The 24,067-nt window shown below is 36.6% G+C and overlaps 1 long non-coding RNA gene across 1 annotated transcript in view; it reads left to right on the forward strand.

The window, feature by feature from the left end:
• The first annotated feature begins 237 nt into the window (after window positions 1-237).
• LOC145670566 (uncharacterized) overlaps window positions 238-24,067 on the forward strand; it is a 260,942-nt gene continuing 237,112 nt past the window's right edge. The window contains exon 1 of the long non-coding RNA XR_014128338.1: window positions 238-375. This is a non-coding gene — a long non-coding RNA (uncharacterized LOC145670566). The remainder of the gene's footprint in view (window positions 376-24,067) is intronic.

Raw genomic sequence — 24,067 nt, forward strand, 5'->3', positions numbered from 1 at the left:
CAAGAACAAAAATGGCTTTAAAATTGCCTTAATCACAATAATTGCCAATTGATAAAAGTCAAACTACGAAACAGAAAAACAATGAGAAATTACCCCCCCCCTCCCTTTCTAGTGATATGGACATCCGGTTTTCTGCGGAATTTCAAGGCTAAAATATCTGTCCTGGATGACACCTGTACAAAGCAATAGATTGGTTTTTTGCTATGGCATGCAAGGCTATCTAGTGTTGACAGCCATAATAATTTTTTTGCAGTCGAAGTACAGTACTAAATACGGTCGTTTTTTTCTTAAGGACAAAAATATTATATGTATATTACTTTTTTTATCTTTTGTATTTTCTTTTTAAAACACCGCAAGATACAACAATGATTTAGGGTAAGTAGAAACATTTTATTCAATGGCATTTAAGTACTGACCTTAGGCAAATCTTCCGAAAGTGTAAATAGCACAAAGATAATAGTTGATACTATTATTACCAGCAGTATCATTACATTATCCTCAGGGTTCTTCCTTGTGGTTATCTTTACGATAGAAATTGACGCAAAAAACCCGTATGCAAAAAAGGAATAATAATCGAGGTTTTTGTACTTGCTCTTAAAGGCCATTCACTGGTTCCATTTGCATTTTCTGTTTTATGTTTAGTTTCCGCGGAGATATTGGTAACTTAAGGGTCTTCACAACAGCGAAATTAAACTACCGCTAATTTTTGAGTTTTTTCCTGTCATATCTTCAAAACAAATAAAAATATTCGAAAAGCAGCAACGTAGTGAACTAGACAATACGATTTTGCATGTGATACCTTTACCACAATTCACCTATCTGCTTTTGGTATGCCGCTATTTACAGAACCCGCAAAAAATGCTAAATCTATCTACAGTTGCAAATCGAAAGCAGATAGATGAGTTGTGATAACGGTATCACATGCAAAATCGTTTTGTCTAGTTCACTACTTTTTTGCTTTTCGAATATAATTATTTGTTTTGAAGATATTACAGAAAAACTCTAAAATTAGGGGTAGTTTAATTTCGCTGTAGTGAAGACCCTTAAAATCAACACTCTGCTCTGGTATCCCGGTTACCTCAGGCTTTCTTCTAAAAGGGTTTGTTCGGGGCGAGGAAGATCATAATATGAGTGGGCACTAATTGCTAAAGAACGTGCCCGAGACCAGGACAGCCCATAAGAAGGAAGCAACTTCGTCAAATGTCGTGACCGAGGCACTTGGAGGATCTGCATTTTTTTTAATTTCTTCATTCAATTGCGAGTTTTCAAATTTGAAATTAGCGCCGAATTTTCCGTGATGCGCGGCAATGTTCCTTTCAGAAAACATGTGCCCGGAAGGGGAGACATTCTAAAACTATATACAGTAGACTCCCGAGTATCCGGCTCGTGATTACCCGGCCTAGTTTTCTCTTATCGTAATTAAATGAGGAAGGCAAGGCGTTGCACTGGCAACATTGTCAAAGCATTGGAAGCGGACGTCTGCTACGATCCTCCTACGTGTCGTGTGCAAAATACAAGTTGTGACAGGAAAAGAGCAGCGTTCTGCTCCTTGTTCATTGTTTCGTCAGTGTGTGTAACGGGTCTTAATGCAGTAGACTTGCCCCTGTCCTGGTTATAACTGAACACTATGTACAGTATTGTATTCGTAAATTGTCCTTCTGTTATGCTTAATGAGTTAATAGAACTTCGATCTATTCGGCTTTTTTGTTATCCAGCCTGTCCTATTGCCTTATTAGGCCGAATACTCGAGAGTCTACTGTATTAACAAACCCTACAACTACTTGTCGGTCATTTTTTTAAATACACGCAACAAGACGTTCAGTTGTCACTTATCTGTTTAGGGTTGGCAGTTAATAGACACAAAGTATCATCTAATCTCTTAAGAGTCTTCACCCCGGCGAAATTAAAATACCGCTAATTTTACAGTAATTATGTGATATCTTCAAATAGATAAAAGATAATCGAAATGTGGAACAAGAGCGCCCTAGACAATATTATTTTACATGAGATACCGTTATCACGACTCACTTATCTGCTTTCGATTTCGAGCCATTTTGAAAATCGGCATTTATTTTCCCGTTTCCAAACAGCTGAAAACGGAAAGCCACTAGGTGACTTATGATAACGGTACCTCACGCAAAATAATATTATCTAGGGCGCTCTTGTTCCATATTTCAATTAACTTTTATCTATTTGAAGATATCACATAATTACTGTAAAATTAGCGGTATTTTAATTTCGCCGGGATGAAGACTCTTAAACATAAAAATAAGCTTCAGCAAGAGCTTTAGAACACTTGTAAACTAGCAATATTAAAATGTTTATTTATTTATTGTATTCCGAAACTATCTTCTACTGCTGGTACTATTCTACTACGTATTAAACCTTATCTCCTTCTTGGGCACTGCCCTCCCAAAAATATACCTGAAAGGAACACTGATACGAGGTCATACGTAGGAAAACTTTATCACCAACATTTTCTCATAGTCGCTGCTTTTATATTTACGTAAAATAATAATAATAATAATAATAATAATAATAATAATAATAATAATAATAATAATAATAATAATAATAATAAAAAGAATGAAGAAGGCAATTGCTCAAATTCTATAACTATCGCTGCTTTACTATTTTCATGGAAATGAAGTTGGTAACACAGCAGTGATGATCTTAGGGACAGGGTAAGCTAACAGAAGATTTGAGAGCCTGTTGAGAAAGTCTGAGGGTAATGTTCTCACGTGATAAGAATTTTCTAGAATCGAGAGGAGACGTACAGTCATGTCCAAAATTATTGTCGCATATCTATAACTGTCTTCTTGTAAGAATATTATTTGATAATGATTTTGCAGGGTACTTTTAATACTGATACTATGTGTATAATCGGGAAATGTATATTTGAGGCAAATTTCAGTAAATGAACAAGAGAGTTTTATTTTCGTTTTATTTTTCTTATTTACTGCTCTTTTGACATGAAATTTGCTACATACATGTCTTGGCCGATTATACACATACTAACATTATAAGAAATACCGGGCGAATACGTTAGCAAATTATATTCCTACAACAACATATTTATAGACATGCGACAATGATTTTGGACATGAGTGTACATTATCAAATTCGACACGAGATGGGAAAAACTTTCCGAGATACGAGAAAACCTAATTTCTTATCTTGAATTTAGTTGATTTTGAGTTTAACGTCCCGTTCAGTAGGACCTACTGATTAACGTGGAATCCGAACCACATGAGCTCCCACCGGGAATCTAACCCGGGTCTCCCACGCCAAAGGCGTGTATGCTAACCGCTTAGCCATTAACAAGCTCAATGTCTCATCTTATCTTGTCTCCTGGGAAACACAACTTTTCAATGGAACCGATTGTGGCCAGTAAAGACAGATAGCAATGGGGAAAAATAGATTTAGCAGTACAGCTTTTCCCTATCGTCGTGAGGACAAGTGGAGAGCGTTTGAATATAAGAAGTACCGAATCTGGTTAAAAAGCAGCAATAATGAAATGGAAATAAATGAGTAAGGTATAAACATACATCACGAGTGCATTGAACAATTAGGATAGTGTATGAAATGAAATTAAATATATTTGAGTTTAACGTCCCACGATTATGCCCTTTAAACTAAGGGAGACGGATGATTAAGGCAAGAGAATGATGATGGAAGAATTGGTGGAATGAGAAAGCAGGAGGAAACGGGAGTACCCCGAGAAAACCCACGACCATGATGTTGCTCATCACATACTTACTTCGTCGGGTATCGAGCCACGGACACCACACACCAGCCGTAATCGCGAGTCATTATGGCCCCCGAGACAGTATAATGTTCTACTTTAACAAGTTCTGAAAATTGAAAAATAAGTACAAAACCAATACGTACACTGAAAGAGAAGAAAAGGCTAAATTTTAGTCTAGAAAATCCGGAGACGCGAAATTTAGCAGGATTCTGTATCTCACACAAGATTTTCTGTACCAGGCTACGTGCAGGTTTGTTGCTTAGCCATGATCAATCTGTACACCCGGAAATCATGGAAATCACGTCTATTCCTCCGTCGGCACGTGCAGGATATAGATAATCATGATTATGTGTACTTTGATAAACATTATTTGGTTTTGTGTACGGACATCACGCAGTTCTTGTGTGCGATCTAGATTTTCTTTCTGGCTAGAAATACACCTACGTGGAAGTGAATTGAGTACACAGCAGCACTCAAGAAATATTTTTATGGAACACGCGTACATAGATAAGCAATATGTGTGCAACATTTAAGTTGACTTAATTCCAACGTGGTACGACCTCCTCGCACGTCTGGTAGCTAGCACTGTGTCTTTCGTATTAGTGGTCCTGGGTTCGATTTCAGGTGGAAGAGCACAGAAATTAATTTCAGGTAATTGACTTCTATTAGTCATTCGTCTTCTTCAGTCTAGGGGGAATAACCGTAAGATGTTACACTTTAAAAAAAAAAAAAAACTCGCTTTCGAAAGCAGTACAGAAAATCTCTACTACAACAGAGATTGGAGGACCGGTACCAGGAAAGCCGCCTGTAGCCGGAATTTACGGATTTTTTTTCCTTCTGGTCAGAAATAAACATACGGAGAAATGTATCGTAGCAGCATCTAGAAAATCTTTACGGAACATATGTAGAAAGATAAGTACGTATGCGTCATCTAGGCTGACCTGGCTCCAACGCAATCAAGAAAATCTACACCACAACACAGGGAATTCTCCGGCCGTGGCAGTAGCAGCACCAGGAAAGCCGCCTGTAGCCGGTATCTACGGATTTTCCTTATAAATACACTCAATTTTTCTCTCCTTGTAATGCGATTTAAATGGACCTTTCACGAAATGAGAAAAAGGAATATCGAAACAGCCAGACTATCACAATAAATGAAACGCTGTTAACGATAAAATAACTTCAACTTTTTAATAACAAGAAATGACTAAATCCATCCATCCTTGAGCGATGCATTGAATCGTTATCAAGTCAATAAAGAATAGAAATCTTCACAGTAACAGAGCAGTCAAGTTAATTTAAGATATATAAAAAAGTTATCTTCTCCCGGGGAATTAGTGTTTCCTACGAGACAAAGAAATTTCTCGTGTAGCTTCGATTCTCGTCTCATTTTAGAGTCGAGACGAGACATTTCACGTAAGACTCGAGACAGAATTTTCCTGACAAAATTCGAGTCGAGACACGGCTCTTGCAATAGAGATATATACATTTTTCGAGTCGAGACATCACTTTAACAGCACATTTTCGAGACGAGACAGCCACAAATCTTGTCTCGTGTGAATCCCTACTAGAATTAGATCTCAAATTCTGTTTTAATGCTGCATGATTTACAGTATAAAAATTATATATCGATAAAGTGATTGCACAAACACAATGAATAGAATCTATCAATGTTCACAGATATGAAGGTCATTACACAATACACGGTTTAAATGTTGTTCTATCACATTCATCGTGGACCCCTCGTGATACGAATGGATTCTGATAACTTTTAAATGAAATTAAGAATAACAAACTCAGGACATACATATTGGATATAAATTTTTCCATACATTTCGAGAATCGAGACAATATGAGAAAGATTTTTTTTTACGAAAGCTAAGACGAGACGAGACTTTCACAATCTACGAGACTTTTACCAAATTTTACGAGACGAGACTAGGAAACATTACTCATCTCGTCTCGTCTCATGGACATCATTACGGAGAAACAATGAGCAGGAAATATTTGAATTTTAAATTGAGATCTCTATTCCGACCAGAACCAACTTTATTTATTTATTTGCTTTTAACGAAAGAAATTGTAAGGAATTCTTCATCCCTTACTTTTTGAACATACTGTATAATTTATCTTAAGTGGGCAATGGGAAGCATACTTCCCGCCAAGGGACCCTAGGTATGCTTTTATTTGCTGCAATGGGAAACGACATTTCCATTAGTCGTAAGTCTTTTCACTATGGACATGGGTATTTACACTCGAGAAATGATTTTGTTTCTTTGTTTTGAGTGTGTGCTGGGGAGCAGAGAGGAGGTATCGTCCCATCCGTTGTGGAAAAATTCGCTCACGAAAGGGTTAACAAACAACCGAAAGTTTAAGATTGTTAAGCCATCTTGGCCCTGAGAACCAATTTTTATTTATTTATTTATTTGCTTTCAACAAAAGAAACTAAGAATTTTTTCACCCCTTACTTTTCGAACATACGGTATAATTTATCTCAACAAACAACTCAAAGTTTCAGAGGGCTAAACCATCTCGGTCACCCCTTTACTACGGCCTTGTTGTGAAACAAGATTCTCCAAGTGAAGAAAAATGCGGAAGATGACCCTCTCACGAATTATTAAAATAATAATAGTAATAATAAAGACGATCTGTCAATGTCCGGAAGACAAAGAATGCGAATCGAAGCAGCACTTCCATTTGGTTGCGAAATGCAAGCGCTATGTAAAGAATTTCGCAAGCAAAGTAGCTAGCTTGAACTCGAATCTCCTACAAGTGTAACCTTTAATTTGGCAGAACCTTCGTGAGAACAGTGCGTCCTCCTGTCCCGCGTATTAGCAACTGAACCCTGCTGAGCATTGTACCGGAAAACCATTGTTGCATATTACGACATCGCATGCTTATGTAAAACTTAAAAAAGCTCATCAGTGTATGGCCTATTGTCGTGACAGATCGGTTGAAGAGAAGGACCGCTGATGGTCTTCTTCACGCTGGACTTGCTATTTAGTTCTGCTTTAACGTATTTTTTTTTGTTTCTATTTCTTTTCTCTCTTTTTTTTTCTAAAATGTCTTCCATTTCTATCGTGCGTACTGCCATTCAATCTACGGATTCGACATCGGATTAAGGAAATTACATATATCAGATTAGATTCCTATCATACTATGCATAGTACAAGCTTCAGAAATTTTATATAATAGCTATATCAGTGCGTCTTACCTGTCGTTAGGCTATGGCGGATCTAACCCGAGGCCGAGAGGCCTATAGAGATGAAAAAAAGCCGGCTTTTTTGAATCGATGGTTTTTTGCACATAAAAAGCCGGCTTTTTTGGGAAAAAACGAGAATTTTGGAAATTTTGGCTTTTTTCATTTTCATGGTTTTTCTGTTTAAATAGCTTTCTTATAGTGTACTCTAAAAGTTAAATAAGATTACATGACCTAAATGCCATATTTCGCTCTGGAATTCACCATCATGATGGATGGAGCACATGGTTTATGAATTAAAGTAAACATAAAGTACGTAGTATTTGAGGGCAATTTTAGAAGCTACTTAACTTTATTTTAACTTCTGAATTATCGGCATTTTTTTCTACTCTATATCATTTCTTTTTAGTCATCCGTGTTTCACTTCTTAGAGCTTAGTACTCTAGCTTCTAGCACATAATTAAACTCATGTTTTTCAATATATTCATCAGAGCGTACGTTTTTTAATATATCTGTCAGAGCGTACTTCCACATTTCCGTTATACTGTAGCTGTGCAATGATTTAACAATAATCTTCCGGACACAACCTTGAATACCATTTGATAGAAATAATCAGTATCGGAGTTAGAAAAATATTTGAGAGGTTTTTTTTCTGAATAATGTTTGTTTTTTTCTAAAAATTCCTAAATTTTATTTAAGAGGAGCTTAAGTTTATGAATACAGGCATAACAAATATTTCTTTTCGTTTGTATATTCAGCTATAATCTTCCAGATACAACCTTGAAGACCATTTTATACTGATAATCAGTGGCGGATTTAGAAAAGTATTTTGGAAGGAGCTTTTCTTATTAATGCTTAGTTTTTTCTAAAAATTCCTTTTTTTTTTAAGTACAGCTTGAAGTTTATGAGTAAAGGCAAGACTAATATTTAGATTGTTTTAAAAATTCCGTAATTTCGGGGTAGAGGCTTCAATCCGAAAGACATCCCCACCCTAACCCTCTTCGCAAATCCATCACTGCTGGTAATTAGAAATAACAAAGATTTAAAAACGCCGGTTTTTTTTTGCGAGCCCTTGCATCTTTAGGCCTAGATTCCCCCAGTTTTTTGAGTGACAAGAATAATCGAAGTATTATTTATACACTTTCGACAGTTTATAGAAAACGTTGCCTTTTATTCTTTATTGGGAAATTTTTGAGATGTTAGATATAACTAATTACTGTTAACGAAGTGCTTAAACGAATTTCTAATTAAAATGATATGCGAAAACTCATGATATATAGGCCTAACTGTCATAGTCTGGGATCTGCTCCTGCCCCCGCAGTTTTTACCTTCTATACCCGCCACTGTCGTTAGGCATTAGAACAAGTTCAATAAGATATAGCAAGAAATGGTTTTCTGTTGTGGATTCAGCATTCCAAGAATAGGTACCATTTCCGGTCTTAATCCTCTATTCCAACCGGAAGTGGTACAAATTTATTGTTCCCGATATCAACATTAAGCCTACCACCATAGACGAGACCACGGATATTTGGATATAATAAGATAAAATTTGATTTTTCTTATAATTAACGGAATAGATAATTTGTGGATACAAACTTTAGCATCGACATCCGTACTGCATCCACAGTAGCTCTATCTGTATCCGCAACATCTCCATCCGTAACATCTCTATCTGCATCCACATCAGCACCCTCAAATTCTCTATCTGTACCCATATTCGCATCTGCAACTTCTCCATACGAAACATCTCTATCTGCATCGGCAACGTCTCTATTTGTACCTATACTCGCATTCGCTAGAGACTGCACGGGCCGAATTTTTCGGCCGGAGCCCAATCCAGCCCGAATGTACCTAGGCCCGGCCTAGCCCGGCCCGAAAATGTTTGGAGATTTTCGGCCCGAGCCCGGCCCGGCCCGATAAGTTTTTAAAAAGTTATTGGCCCAAACCCGGCCCAAGCCCGATAAATTTTAAAAGTTTCATATTGTAACATTTTTCACGGGCACACTTCTTCAACGTTTCCTTTATTCTAATTATCGTTTAACGAAAGTCAATAATTATTAAAGAATTGCAATTAATCGGCCCCAGCCCGGCCCGGCCCAAAGAAATAACAGAGTCGGCCCGCCCAAGCCCAGCCCGCGGGCCGGGCCAGGCATCGGGCCTCGGGCCGAGCCCGGCCCATGCAGGTCTCTAGCATCCGCAACATCTCCATCGGAAACATCTCTATCCATACCCGCATGCGCAATTACTCCACCCGCATTCGCAAACGACATAAAGATTGATGCAACTTATTTTTATTTTATATTATTGTGTAGCAATTAGATATTGTTAAATTGTTCTTATAACTGTGGTCGCTAAACTTACGAAGGTTCTGAGCTACCGTACCGTTTTTTAAATCCTACTCTAAGCTGTTGGCAGTGGCACGAAGTTGGCACAAAGTGCTTTCGAAAACAATACATACTATTATGAACGTTGAAAATAGTAATAACCTGTGCAAATATAGATAGAATGTGTGACCACAACATTCGACTAATGATATAAGTATGTTTTAGGTAATTTGTGTAAGATTGTGACGAGGATGTTATAAAATAGAGGATCTGCCTATATGTATTGTCATCTTATTAAATTAATGAAGCCAAAAAAACAACCGAACATCGGCAAGTTTGATTGGCTATTCTCGTTTGTGCCATCGTCTGATTGGCTACTTTCGTTTCCGCCATGATTGTTGGCTCAAAACATTGCGATCTTATTGGGCTGAGTAGGGGTGGCGAAACTGTGACGTATGGCTTCAAGATTTTGTTCTAAGGGCAGATCCTCTATTTTCTAAAATCCTTGGATTGTGATGTATAACACTGTTAGTGTATTTGTTAAATACATGGAAAATAATTAATTGTGTTGCAGTTGGGTTCAGCTTAAGAATAAAGGTACCAAATAATTAAAATACGTATTTTTTTAGAACGCAATAATTGGCGCAGTCGAAACTGAGAATCTACACAAACAATTAATTATTTTCCATGTATTTAACAAATACACTAACAGTGTTATACATCACAATTTTACTCAAATTACCCAATATATACTTATATCATCCGTCGAATCTTGTAATCACACATTCTATCTATATTTGCACGCAATATAAGCTACCAACCAAAAGGAGTACAAACTTTTTTTAAAATCTTACATTTGTTTATTGCCTATAAACTTACATTTCTAGTAAATATGACATCAAACTGTCCAAGTTAGCAAATGTCTAATATACACACGAAAAACATAGCAAATGTCTAATATACACACGGAAAACATAGCAAATGTCTAATATACACACGAAAAACATAGCAAATGTCTAATATACACACGGAAAACGTAGCAAATGTCTAATATACACACGAAAAACACAGCAAATGTCTAATATACACACGGAAAACATAGCAAATGTCTAATATACACACAAAAACATAGCAAATGTCTAATATACACACAAAAAACAGCAAATGTCTAATATACACACGGAAAACATAGCAAATGCCTAATATACACACGGAAAACATAGCAAATGTCTAATATACACACAGAAAACATAGCAAATGTCTAATATGCACACGAAAAACATAGCAAACGTCTTATATACACACGAAAAACATAGCAAATGTCTAATATACACACGGAAAACATAGCAAATATCTAATATACACACGAAAAACATAACGTGCACAATCACACGCGTATACAATCAATTGTGAGATGAGAGTGATAATGGCAGTTGCGCGGGACAAACAAGCAGTTGTCGTCAGCGCCCCCTGTCGTTAAGCGTCAGCTCAGCGGAGAAATCAAAGTTAGTTAACCGGAGCGTTAACATCTACCGAAGATGTTCCCGCCAGCTACTAGTAGCTCGCGATCGACGGTTTGGCCATCACTATTCTGTAACGATTTCAAAATTAATTGCTAAAATAATAGTTGTAAGTAGGACCCCGCTAATCCGAATTAATTGGGACTGAACCCTGTTCGGATTACGTGATTGTTCGGTTTAGCCGTAATAGCAGTAAAATCGCGGATTTGAAGTGGATGGGCAGGTCTATTCTGTTGTAATACATAGCGTATAGTATTTTAAAACACGTTCTTTTGACTACAGTATATGTACTGCACTTGAAAGATTTTAAAAATGTTGGGGAAAATTACGGGTCGTGCAATAGACTCTCTTCACTGCGACAAAAAACCAATAACTGAACTCATGGCTTGTAACAAGTAATACTAGCACGGTACTATGGTACTATGGTAGATGCTAGAACAATACTAGTACTGTACACTACCAGTATTGCACATTCAGTTTTATGTTACATTACAGTACTTATTCTACTTCAGTACTGTATTTCACTCATACTAAACCTGTAAGTTTCAATATTGTACAGTACGTACTGTATTCTATTTCAAACTTTGTGTAATTGTGCTAACGTGGCTTAAGGCTTAAATACAGGCACTGTATTAAAGAAAAAAAATAAACTGTATTTAACGAAAGTTTAGTTACCCATTTTCATCCTTAGCGGTGGCTCAGTGGTAGAGCGTTCACCTCTGGTGCTAGGAGTCCCGGGTTCGATCTCAGCCTCCACCAAATGAACTTTATGGTGGACAAACACTGTGTGCGTGGGTTTTCTCGGGGTTCTCCAGTTCCCTCTCACTTTCTTCATTACTCATCATCACCGTCTACTTTAGCCTAACCGGCATAACAGTGGGACGTAAAACTCACAGATTTCATTTCATTTTCAATGCATTTTATAACTCCTAAGTTTCTTCTACTTTAGAAACTATCTATTCAATATTTTTATTAAACATCAGTTTAGCATCAAAAGTAACACTTAGATCCTTAGAGAGACAAGCTTTACGACCAAAACATTAAATGCAAAACATCTTTTATCAAATCTACAAAAATCGATAATTTTGAACACCTGTCACATGGTCAGGAAAGTTCATTGCAGAAGAATTCTTCCAATAGTCTGCACTTGCTTCAGACAACAATCAGATTATCAAGTTAAAACTGGTTAAGAGATATAATAATAATAATAATAATAATAATAATAATAATAATAATAATAATAATAATAATAACTCAGCTACACCTATTGTCCCTGAAAGCATTGGAACAGATAAATGCAAAACATCTTTTATAAAATCTACAAAAATCAATAATTTTGAACACCTGTCACATGGTCAGGAGCAAGATATTAGAAAAATTGAATATTTACTATATTAAGAAGCAGTTATATTTTCTAAAGTCAAGTTTGGACCAATAGAAAATCAGATTGGCTGCTAGAACCCCTCCCCCATTTACTAATTTCTCTACGCTACTGATGATAATGTAGTGAGCAAAGTAACAGTTTGTTGTACCCTTTAGACTAGAGCAAACGATGATAAATAAATGTTCATAGGGCAGTACTCAAAACTATGTACGGAATTGGAACCATCGACACCCAAGCCTTACGATCGCTAACCCTAATCCCTTAGACTGTATAGTCATGGAAGCCCAGTAAGTAACCCCAATAAGCTGAACCCATTAGCCAAGTAAATTCCATGGAGGTCATCCTGTGGGAGGTTTTTTCTCCATGTCATCCTCCAAGAGAGCAATGTCTTCTGATACGGAAACCAACCCTCTCTCTTGTCCCCCCCTTTCTTCCCAACTCTCCAAAATCTTATACCACCGCACACATGATGAACTATTGGCGTTTACCTCCTCCTCCCCTCTAACTCACCTGATAACCCTTTTCACTCTTCCGTCTTTCGTCCTAGGGACCCCCTGTTGTTTTCTATTGTTATTGAAGTTTTTTTTTCTTTGTTTTGTTTAACTCATAATGAAAATGAAAATAAAAGGAATAATGGAAAAAGAAGACATAAGACCATCGCACTATTACGGTGCGAAAGAGGTATCTGACCGTATCTTTTTAACTTCTTTTGACATCGTTCTACACCGCTCACCCTTATATATTTTTTCTTTGAAGTAAAAAAAAAAGACTTATTCTTCCGTTGTACTCTATGCAGTGTTACCAATAGAATGAAAATTTCCATCTGGTAATAAATATTTGTTGACAAATGGGGGTAAAAAGAGGGGAATTCACGGGACATAGGAGATTCGACTTGTAGTGGAATGGTCATAATAGTTGGATGTTAAGCATATAATCTATACTAATGTTAATATATAACCTAATATGTGTATGTGTATGTGTGTGTGTGTGTGCCATCAGCTTTTCAATCTATGTTGAAAAATTTATTACGAATGGTTCAACCATTTTGTCGTGAAAGGGCGGCAAAGAACGTCGACTTCATTTAAATATTATTTATAATTGCGAAACTTAATGTCGAAAGATATTTTGTTATCGAAGCATGTATATGATTAAATTTCCAAGTTGTAGTACAATTTACCTGCTTGTTATACTCCCTTACTCTTGAATAATTTCAACTCCAAGGGAAAGTCGTATTTAGAGTCGCAAAAATTGCGCTTGCCAAATTTAATCAAAATCGGATAAATTTTATAGAATTTAAAGTGGACAGTAAATAACCTGAAGGTCCCAGGACACTTCCTTCCTTCCCAACTGCTCGGGTAATGTCAAGTTATTCTTCATACGTAGGCTGGCCAGACGTTCCTTTCGGTTTCGTGTTTAGTCCCGGTCAGACGGAGAAATTTAATTTCTAGTCGCGAAGTTATGTAACAACTTCTAGAGCTTTTTCCATTGTGGTCTAGTGATATTTTACATCTACGATCTGGCAACCTTTTTAAGTTCTCGAGTTGGCATCTATGGTCGTACATTGAGTCGTCGAGCTGTAGTGTATATAATAGTCTTATTGATGGTTGACGTGTGTTTCAGTTGGTTCATAATACCTAAAAGATTGTGTACTAGCTGAAGAACGAGAATTTTATTGCGCATATGTTTTGTTCACGAGAATTTTAAATAGCATAATGGTCATGCTATCCAACATGTCAATGAAATAGCACAGGCATTTGCACATTATTTTCATTCAGTGTACAACAATGTACCCGCCACATACAACGTTGACTCTTTGTTTGCTAATCGAACCGAATGTAATACATTAGACAACTTTCAATTAGATGAAATAAAACTCGAAGAAATAGAAAATGCTATATGAGCGTTGAAACCAAAAGCATCTTGTGGTCCTGATAACATTCCTCCTTATGTTGTGTTAGTTTGCAGTGATATATTTAAATACCCATTTCGCATTATATTTAATATTTAATATATCTATAGAACAAACACTTTCCCAGATAAATGGAAAGAAAGTTTTAGTTTGTCCATTACCAAAATCTGGTGATGGTAGAAATAGAAAATTTCATGCCAATTGTTATTCTGTCGCCCTTTGCCCAAAGTCTTGAAAGTATATTATATGCGCGAATTTTAAATCGTTTAAAACCTGTTTTTTCAACTTATCAACACGGTTTCTTACGTAATAGGTCTACTTCGGCAAACTTATCTATTTTAACAAATTTTATAGCAACAAAATTAGATATCGGCGGTCAAGTAGATGTCGTTTATACTGATTTTATCAAGGCATTTGACGTCGTTGATCATGATGTCTTTGCTACTAAAAGTGGCATCTCTAAATTTTTCGAAACAAGCAACGGAGTATCTTGTATCATACTTGCATAACCGAGAACAATATGTTTCATACAAAGTATTTGTTACTGAAAAGTTTAATACTCTATCAGGAGTCCCTCAAGGATCTAATCTAGGTCCCCTGTTGTTTCTCCTTTTTATTAATGATATTCCTCTGTGTATTAAAACTTCTCAAGTTCTTCTTTTTGCCGACGATCTCAAATTATACTCCAAAGTAAGTTCAATTGATGACTGCGTGAAACTTCAATAGGATCTACAGAGAGTTCAAATATGGTGTGATAAGAAATTAGTCTTGAATGTATCCAAATGTAAATCTGTATCTTTCACGAGGAAAGAAAATGCAATTAACTTTACCTATACAATAAGTGACACTTTCTTGTCTACCCCAAGTACTATCAAATATCTAGGAGTTATATTTGATAGCAAATTAACCTTTGCCCAACACATTGACGCGGTACGAGTAGTGCATATAGAAACCTAGATTTACGTTGTAGAATAGGGCAGGATTTCTACAAAGAATCAACATTTATAAGGTTATATTTTTTGTATGCGAGGTCAAAATTAGAATACTGTTGTACTGTTTGGACACCAAATGTCACCAAATACTCTGATGCAATAGAAAATATACAGTTTAAATTCTTAAAAATGCTTGCATACAAGAAAACTGGTTTCTACCCGAAGTATGTTTCTTCTGAAGACTTAGCAACGAATTTTAGTTTTCAAACATTAGAAAAAAGGAGATGGGTTTTTGATTTGTTGTTCTTACATAAATTAATAAACGTTAAAATTGATTGTCCAGAATTAGTTTCAGAAGTGTTATTACGTGTCCCAACAAGTAAGACTAGAACAACAAATACCGGGACATTCTATTGTAGAAAAGCAAGAACTAACATATTGCATAAGTCCCTCTGTGGAGAATGTGTGCTTCATATAACGAAATGATTAGATTTCATGCAGTAGATGTATTTAGTATGTCAGAAAACAAGTTCAAAGGAATTGTCAGACAATAACTTCTGTATAATTAGACGACGTATATTTGTATATGTATAATAGTGTATGATAACTGGGCATTAAGCCTGTCGTATTGTCCTTATGAAATAAATAAATAAATAAATAAATAAATAAATAAATAAATAAATATTGGCATTAACAGATGTTCCGGTTTGAAACTTCAGAAATCTATCAAGTCTATTCATACGTCATGGGTTAAAATGACCGTAGATGCTGAAAGCCCGACATAAAATTTCTTCCTTCCTTTGATATTCATAGTTAATTCGAAGAAAATTGGGTGCACCATTAGTTTCCTGACACTAAACATAAAATGTCAATTTTTTGATCGTTCAGTGACTTTGCATGCATGACTCAAGTAAGGATTTTCAAAAGATCAGGCACTGAATACAACGTTGAGCTGATGGTTTTCTTTTTTTTCCTACCTAACACCGCAGACCGCTTGCATTTTTTTAATTGATCCGATTCTCATATTAAGTTTCGACAATCACTCTTTTGATGTTCAACCAGTGGTAGCCCTAGAATATTACAAAATAAAGTTATTCTAATATAAAGTAATTTATATTGATAATTTTACACTTCTTTTATATCTTCTTTCAATGATACAAGTTTCTGAGAACTCTATGAATTTAGAAAGATCCACTAACTTCTTCGCACGCTACTGTCTTGCTCTCTTAAAAGGTCTTCGATATGACAACACAGCAGTAACCACTCTCCAGCTACTATAGCAAGAATCGTATCTGTGCATGTCCCTTCGCTCCATCTCCGTCCGGGCTGCCAGATAACACCAGTTGCCTCGAGAGAAATCGGTTTCTTGAGCGTAAGTGAAGAGTAAGGGGAAATTAGATGAGGAATGACGAGGCATTTTGGGGGTCTCTGTGAATTGTTTTGGACATCTTGAGCCTCGATCGGTAGCGGTTTGCGTCAACGCAACAAAAAATATGTGTTTTTACAGTATTTTGCGATAATTGGCATAGCTGTTATGAATACTTGTTTCATTATTTGCGTTTCGTTGCCAAGGCTCTTATAGATTGAGGCCTCTTAGTTGGCTAATTGCCTATTTCAGAGCTCTTCATTACTTGATCACCTTCCATTTTCTCTGATGAGTAGGGTTACCCCTATCCAAAGCAAAATGTAGGGTTACTTCATGGAACAGAAAAGGTAGGAATGTACGATCGTTGTTCCGTAATACTAATAAGATAATATATATTATTGCTAATAGGGAAAAATCATATTTATCTACTTGATAAAAGGAAAGTGTGTTGAAAGACTATTCTTATTTTGAAGACTGTATATAACGTAGAAACTAGACTCCAATAATAATAATAATAATAATAATAATAATAATAATAATAATAATAATAATAATAATAATAATAATAATATAGACATATCTTAGCGACCAATCCTCTTTGACTTCCGCAAAGTTCGGAAAATACAGTAGAGATAGAAATATTTCTAGTTGGATTTGTATAAACAAATGCTGGCAACAATGATTCATAGTGGCCAATAGTGGGTGCAGTCAAGCGAAAGAGTTAAAAAAACAGACAAAAAAAGGAGAGAAAAAGTTAGTTCCAAAAGTGCTTTATCATCGTCATTTCGTCAGAAGAGTTCGTGGTCCTTTTTAACGTTTTGTTATGTTATGTATTCGTTCGTACAAAACACGATGTCAAATTATAGAAAGGTCAGCCGAGCAACCGAGTCAGCGAACTCTAATGCACAGAATATCTGAATCGTCTTCTTCCTCTTCTTCTGCTTGCTTTAAACTTTCTGTGCGCATGCGCAAGGTGACATATAGTAGCACAAGACATGCGCACGTGGTGTTTATTCTCTTCATTTTTTTAAAATTCTACGCTGTTATTTGTTCTTTTCATTTTATTTTGCTTTTCAATTCGTTTCATTATCCTATCGATAGATACGCCCTTACAGTTTTAAGTTAATGAATCCATTGTGTGTGATAATTGCTTTACCAACATGTTTCGTAAAACCCTTTCTTTATAAACACACGAATAAGGTTGTTTGAGAAGAGATTGGCCTACGAGTAATATTCACTATTCTCTTATTACGAATTATATTTTCAGTGATTTTTCTTTTCTTTTATGTAGCAAAATTAATTCGCCAACTTTAATTCGTCCACCCGTTTCATCAACGGCGCAAATCTGTCTTCAATAAAAGGGGGGAAGGGAAAGACCATTCCTTTTTTTTTTTTGAAGCGATGTTCAAAATATTTATGAAGTTGGAAAACAATACTGTGGAGGATCAGAGGAGTAGAGTTGTTTTCAACATTGGGAGGCGGGAAGATTTTAGGCATATTCTGGAGGGACATCAATTTCATCTCACTTTCTTTTATGGCAACCGGACACAAATCATCGCATTACTCCCCCCCCAAAAAAACACATTTCAAATCGAATTATTGGGGGGACCGCCAGTTCCACAATTAGAGGGGACATGTCTTCCTCATACCCCGGGATTTGCGCTAGTGCATTTCATTGAATAGAAAAACTGTATTAAAATCATCTTCAGAGTCTTATCATCTCAAACCATAGGCGGATCCAATGGATGCCAGGGTTGTTTGTCCCCCCTTCCCAAGTGGCACAGGCACTAGTGCAGCAAAATCTCTATGACAGAGAAAACAGAGAATCTTTTACCGTGGCCCCCTCCCCAACAGCCACCAGGAGTAAGTTCTGAATCTACCCTCGTAATAAACTATTTAAGCCTTTCTAATTTTTTTTTTTTTTTGTTTACAACTTAATCTTATTTCTGAAGATTATAATTAGGAATTAGATTTCTGGGCTTTCAAATTCTATTTCCATGTTAGTCCGTTACGTATGAGTGATGACGTCCCTTGGCAATCACACTATCCAAGGAAAGGGAAGGAAGAAAGGGACCTGTGACCCGTATGTTAGATACCATCCCGACATTTACCTGGAATACAGTCGTTCTAATACTAACATTCATAATTACACTTAACGACGTGGAAGCATATACAAGTCAGTATCCAATATAACATTTATCCATAACTATTAATTCCTAGGATTGTTTTTGACAAAAGAATTGTACGTCATTTCATACGTTGTAAGGGTTCATTATAAATACGATTTCGTGAGATTTCAATATATTGAGTGATATAAAATCAATTATCTAATTTAATTTTTTTATTAACTAACTAGCAGATTGCTCGTTCTTCGCACGGACAGAATACGTTTCATTGTTGGACATCAAGGGCAATGGGAGCTGAATTTGGATTTAAAAGACATCGAAAGTGTCACTGTTCATCTCGGCGACCCCGAAAACTATGGATTCGACACTAATATCGGTCATTTTCGATCATTTTTATATATATATATCCCTCCTCCTCCTTCCTAATTTTCACCATCAGAGTGAAATGATAGAAACCATTCCAGGGCAGAAACACATCTACGTTGAAAATTTGATCGAGATCGGTTGGGTGGTTCAAAGTCCCAAACAGTCATTTTCAATTTTATATAATAGATAACATCTGCAGCTCATAACGCTTGGTTTTATTGCACAGTCCAGCTATTTTGAACCAAATGAGGCCCCTAGTATCAAAATCCGCTACATCTATTTCGCTTAATTTTGAGTTATCTCGCAAAACGTACAGTGAACCTCCATATACACGCATACAAAGTTCCATATTTGAACTTTTTTTTTTTACTATGAAATATGATGCTTTTTAACAAAATTCAGTTTCCATGGAAGTCTTTGAGATCAAACATATAACAAGCGATATATAACTTAATTTCGTTAAAAAATGGATTTGGCGGGTTTTGATACTAGGCGCCTCAAATAACCTCTGCTAAACATAAAGAAAAGGATTACAGGAAACCTACATTTATGGATTGAAATGCCTATGCTGACAGTTGAAACGGTCAGTATTCCATACATGGGATATGGACAGGATCCGTTAAAATCACTGTTACTCCTGAAAATCGAAACCAATAATGTGGATGTAAATGTTAAGAGATTGACACCATTAATGTACTCAGACGAGATAATTGCAATAAGAAATCTTCTTATCCTTGTATGATAGGCAACCGACATTTCTTTGCTACTGTGCAGGTTGCATATAAAGCAGGGAATGTTACAGATTTTAAATGGGAAATGGATAGATACCGTTAAAAGTCATCGTTACCCGAAAACGTGTTTTAACGGATTGATTCCATTAACAAAATCGGCCGAGATAATTGTAGTAAGAAACGGTACATATTCTTTTATGATAGGCAACCGTTATTCCTTTGCTATCGTGCGGGTTGCATATAAACTAGGGGATTACAGATTTCAAACGGGTTATGAATAGTTACCGTTAAAATAATCATTACTCGTGAAGATGTTTTAACGGATTGACACGATTAACGAAAAAGGCCGACATAATTGCAATAAGAAGTGGTACCTATCATTTTATTATAGAGCCGAACCCGGGACCACGTGGATGTGAGTCCAACGAATAAGAACTGAGTTAGAATATATTTTTGGGGTCCTGAATTTATGTAAAAGAATCATTTTTCGCTGTCTATTACCGTATTTTCCTCCTGGGATTCAGATTGAAATTGTAAATGATAGATTTTTTACGATTTTTGGCTTGGTTAGACGGTTAAGGAAGGAAATTTAACCAGAAATCTAATAAGATGTTTACAGGAGTATACGGCGTATACCCACTTAATGAGCTTCCTCGAGGCTAAGCGGTTAGCATACGCGCCTTTGACTCGGAATACCCGGGTTCTGTTCCCGGCGGGAGCTCATGTGGTTCGGATTCCAGGTTAAGCTGTAGGTCCACGTACCTGCCGAAAGGACGCTAAATTCAAAATAAAATCAGCAAACACACACCTAATACTTTTTATATAAAGGTCCAGCGTGTACTAATCTTAACTTTACAAGAGAATGGGCGTATCCTGTGGTGGATACAGGGATGCCCATCCTTCTAAAGGGCTTGAACCCAATTCACCAAATTTAGCCCTCCTCTCCGTTATCTATCATCCTCCAGTTTGATTTGTATCATTTTCAATGAACAATTATGTTCCCCTCCCCTAAAATATTCTCAAGGGCGCGACCTGTGTTTTAAAACCCGCCTATGGGCAATTATGGGTGGGTATAAGCTATATTTTGAATACAGTTGAGTATTTGGGTATTAAATACTCTAGCGTACATTACTGGATGGAATCTACAGTTAAAGATGGAGTGGGTTGTGAGTCAAGATTTGTGAAAGGGTCGTAGGTCAACAGAATGTGACAAACTGTAACCCACCACCCACCGTGAACCACTCTAACTCACTGACTCACCATGACCCACCATGTTCTACTCTGACCCACCGACCCACTCTGTTCAGTGCATTGTAGACAGCATCTTCTGAACACTGGTGAATTTGTTTACGTTTTACTTTCAAGGAATATCGTTTTCTTCCTTTTCCATTTGTTTCTTCTATTTATTTACCTCAGACGAGTATATCTAAGTGGAAAAAAGAACTTCAGGCACTTTTGGATATTAATATTTGTAATTGTATTAAGAGTCTTCATGCCGGCGAAATTAAAATACCGCTAATTTTACAGTAATTATGTGATATCTTCAAATAGATAAAAGATAATTGAAATACGGAACAAGAGCGCCCTAGACAATATTATTTTGCGTGAGGTACCGTTATCACAAGTCACCTAGTGGCTTTCCATTTTCAGCCGTTTAGAAACGCGAAAATAAATGCCGATTTTTAAAATGGCTCGAAATCGAAAGCAGATAAGTGAGTCGTGATAACGGTATCTCATGTAAAATAATATTGGCTAGGGCGCTCTTGTTCCACATTTCGATTATCTTTTATCTATTTGAAGATATCACATAATTACTGTAAAATTAGCGGTATTTTAATTTCACCGAGATGAAGACTCTTAACAGCAATAGGACTTACTACTTGGTTTTCGAGTCTCAGTCGAATATTACACTGGTCTTTTTTCCCTTTGCATTGGCCTGAAAAGTATCTGTAATTCTACAAGAAAATAATTATATATGATAATTAAATTGGAATTTATGGTCATATGGTCCATGACAAACACTTTACCATTTTATATCGTAAACGTCATATCCACCAATATTGTAACAGAGCGGTGCTCGAGCGATTGACTGTAAAACTTCGAACTCCGCTTAGTGATTATTTCACAGCCTTGTTTTTATTATAAGTGTAAACTGTTTAGTCAGTGGAGAGGAGGGCAAGGATCATGAGTTAGAGTCAGTAGCGTAGCCAGAATGTGAGTTTGGAGGGGGCGCAAGTGCTGTTATAGGTACATATAGAAAAATTACAAACAAAAAAATATAAACATAAAAATATATAAAAAAATTATAAACATCAAAGTACCAAAGTACATTGTCGGACCTCTTTTAGGGTGGCCCGCCCCTCTCCCCCTTCCCTACGCCACTGGTTAGGGTTGGTGATGATGGATTTTGTTGGGTGGTGGGTCGTGGGTCAGTAGTTCATTGGTCAAGTTTTCAATGATCCACACCATCTCTGCCTAGGGAATTCCTGGGGCGCTGAATGGATGCCAGGACACTGGTACCTTTCGACAATCAGACGGATGGGCACAGCATAAAATCTCCCATACTTATACATAGCATAGTTTTAAAGTACAAAGTGTATGTTTTAAATTACTTTTGTTGTATGTAAATACTATGATAATCATGTAAATGCTGTGATAATTTGTGAATTATGTATAAAACCATTGTAAAGCTATCATTCTTTGTCCCTCCATGTTTATAGTGAAGTTTTATTTTATTTTTTATTTTTAAATGAAAGAGTGCAATCGTCCAACCCTTGTTACGTCTGAGCCCCGTCAACATTCTCTGTTCTGCATGAGCTAGAATTCACCAGGGGAAAACGACACAAGTGGTAATCGCTTCTTCCCACCCCTCTGTCAGCTTTTCACGTTCACGCCACTGTTTTCTTTCTTCTTTTCTTTTCTTTCTTGCTGATAGTATTTTACCGGGACGAGAAAGGTGGTTGAAATGAATAAAAAGAAAAAGAAGAAAAAAGACAATCACTTGTTCTGCTGCAGGTGCTGCACTCTACCATGCAAAGCGGAAGCCATCATTTAATTCCAATTCAATCTTTGTGTTCTTCATTTTCTTCTGAAACACTTTTTTCTTTCTTTCTTCTAAAAGATGATATAAATTCGATACGTATTTTTCGTATGAAAGAGAGGTCTCAAAAGCGGAAATAAACTCCCTAAATAGTGCCACTTATGCTATTGAAATATTCAATAACAATTCGTTTTTTTTTTTTTTTTAATGCAATGGGAAAAGTTTGGAATATGGTGTCTCATTAAAAAATACAGATAAAGTTAAGTGTTTTGATCACTTTAGGGCAGGGGTGTACCCATGGAAGGGGGTCACCGCGTTCGGATCCAGTAGTGGCTCTACCATATGTGCAATACGTGCTTTTCCACTGGGAGGCAAGCTTCGAGGGGCGACAAAATCCGTCATAACTATATTATTTAAAACGAATATTTCTGGTTGGAAATAGACTTCATGATGATGGTAGTTAAATTTATTAAGCTGACCTTCTATTTGAATCCTACCTTCAATAAATCATGTTTAGGTCGCATTAGTTTCAGGTCACATGGACAGTGCTAAAGCAAATGATCAAACAAATCCACATTTTATGGCTTGATTGTTGTCAAATACAAGAACTCAATTCTCGAACAGTAGCGAACACCTGTTCCATTTAGTTAGTTATCACAGTTTTGATATGAAAACTAGTCTTGTCTTCGTCACAAACAAGTTCCTTATCAATGAAGACGGAAACAAGTTCTTTTTAAACAAATATAGAAGGAAAACCAAGAAATAAAGATAAAAGAGGTAGTTGCATTGGCATTGCAAACTGAAATATTGATGTTGAGGCTCGATATTGAATTCTATAAAAATGATTACCATCTTTCCTCTGCAGGTGTGTTTGTTTTATCTTTCATTAAAATAACAGATTATTATTTAAAGAAAAAACAGACACAACGAAATTGTATTTGTAATGTTCAGGCCTATCTGATTGCGAGTACTCCTTCTCTCCCCTTGGTTCATCATGATGGGGAAGCTTAAAATCGCGGCTTTTAAGATTTGTTCTTTCTGGAGAAAAGAAAGGGGCGGCAAATGATGCTATTGCACGGGATGGCAAATTGCCTAGAGCTGGCCCTGTTTGGTTTCCTACCCCAGAAACGTCCTAACTCAAAAAAATGAAATGAAATCTTTGAGTTTTACGTCCCACGGTTATGCCGGTTAGGCTAAAGAAGACGGTGATGATGAGTAATGAATGAAATGGTGGAATGAAGAAAGTGGGAGGAAACGGGAGAACCCCGAGAAAACCCACGCACACGGTGTTTGTCCACCACAAAGTTCCCTTGGCGAGGGCTGGGATCGAACCCAGGACCCCAAGCACCAGAGGTGAACGCTCTACCACTGAGCCACCGCGGCCCCTGTCCTAACTCAACATACATTTGTACACTTTCTCAATAA

This window comes from Thermobia domestica, chromosome 14, assembly GCF_964235325.1.
Source record: "Thermobia domestica chromosome 14, izTheDome1.hap1.1, whole genome shotgun sequence".
Classification (NCBI taxonomy): domain Eukaryota; kingdom Metazoa; phylum Arthropoda; class Insecta; order Zygentoma; family Lepismatidae; genus Thermobia; species Thermobia domestica.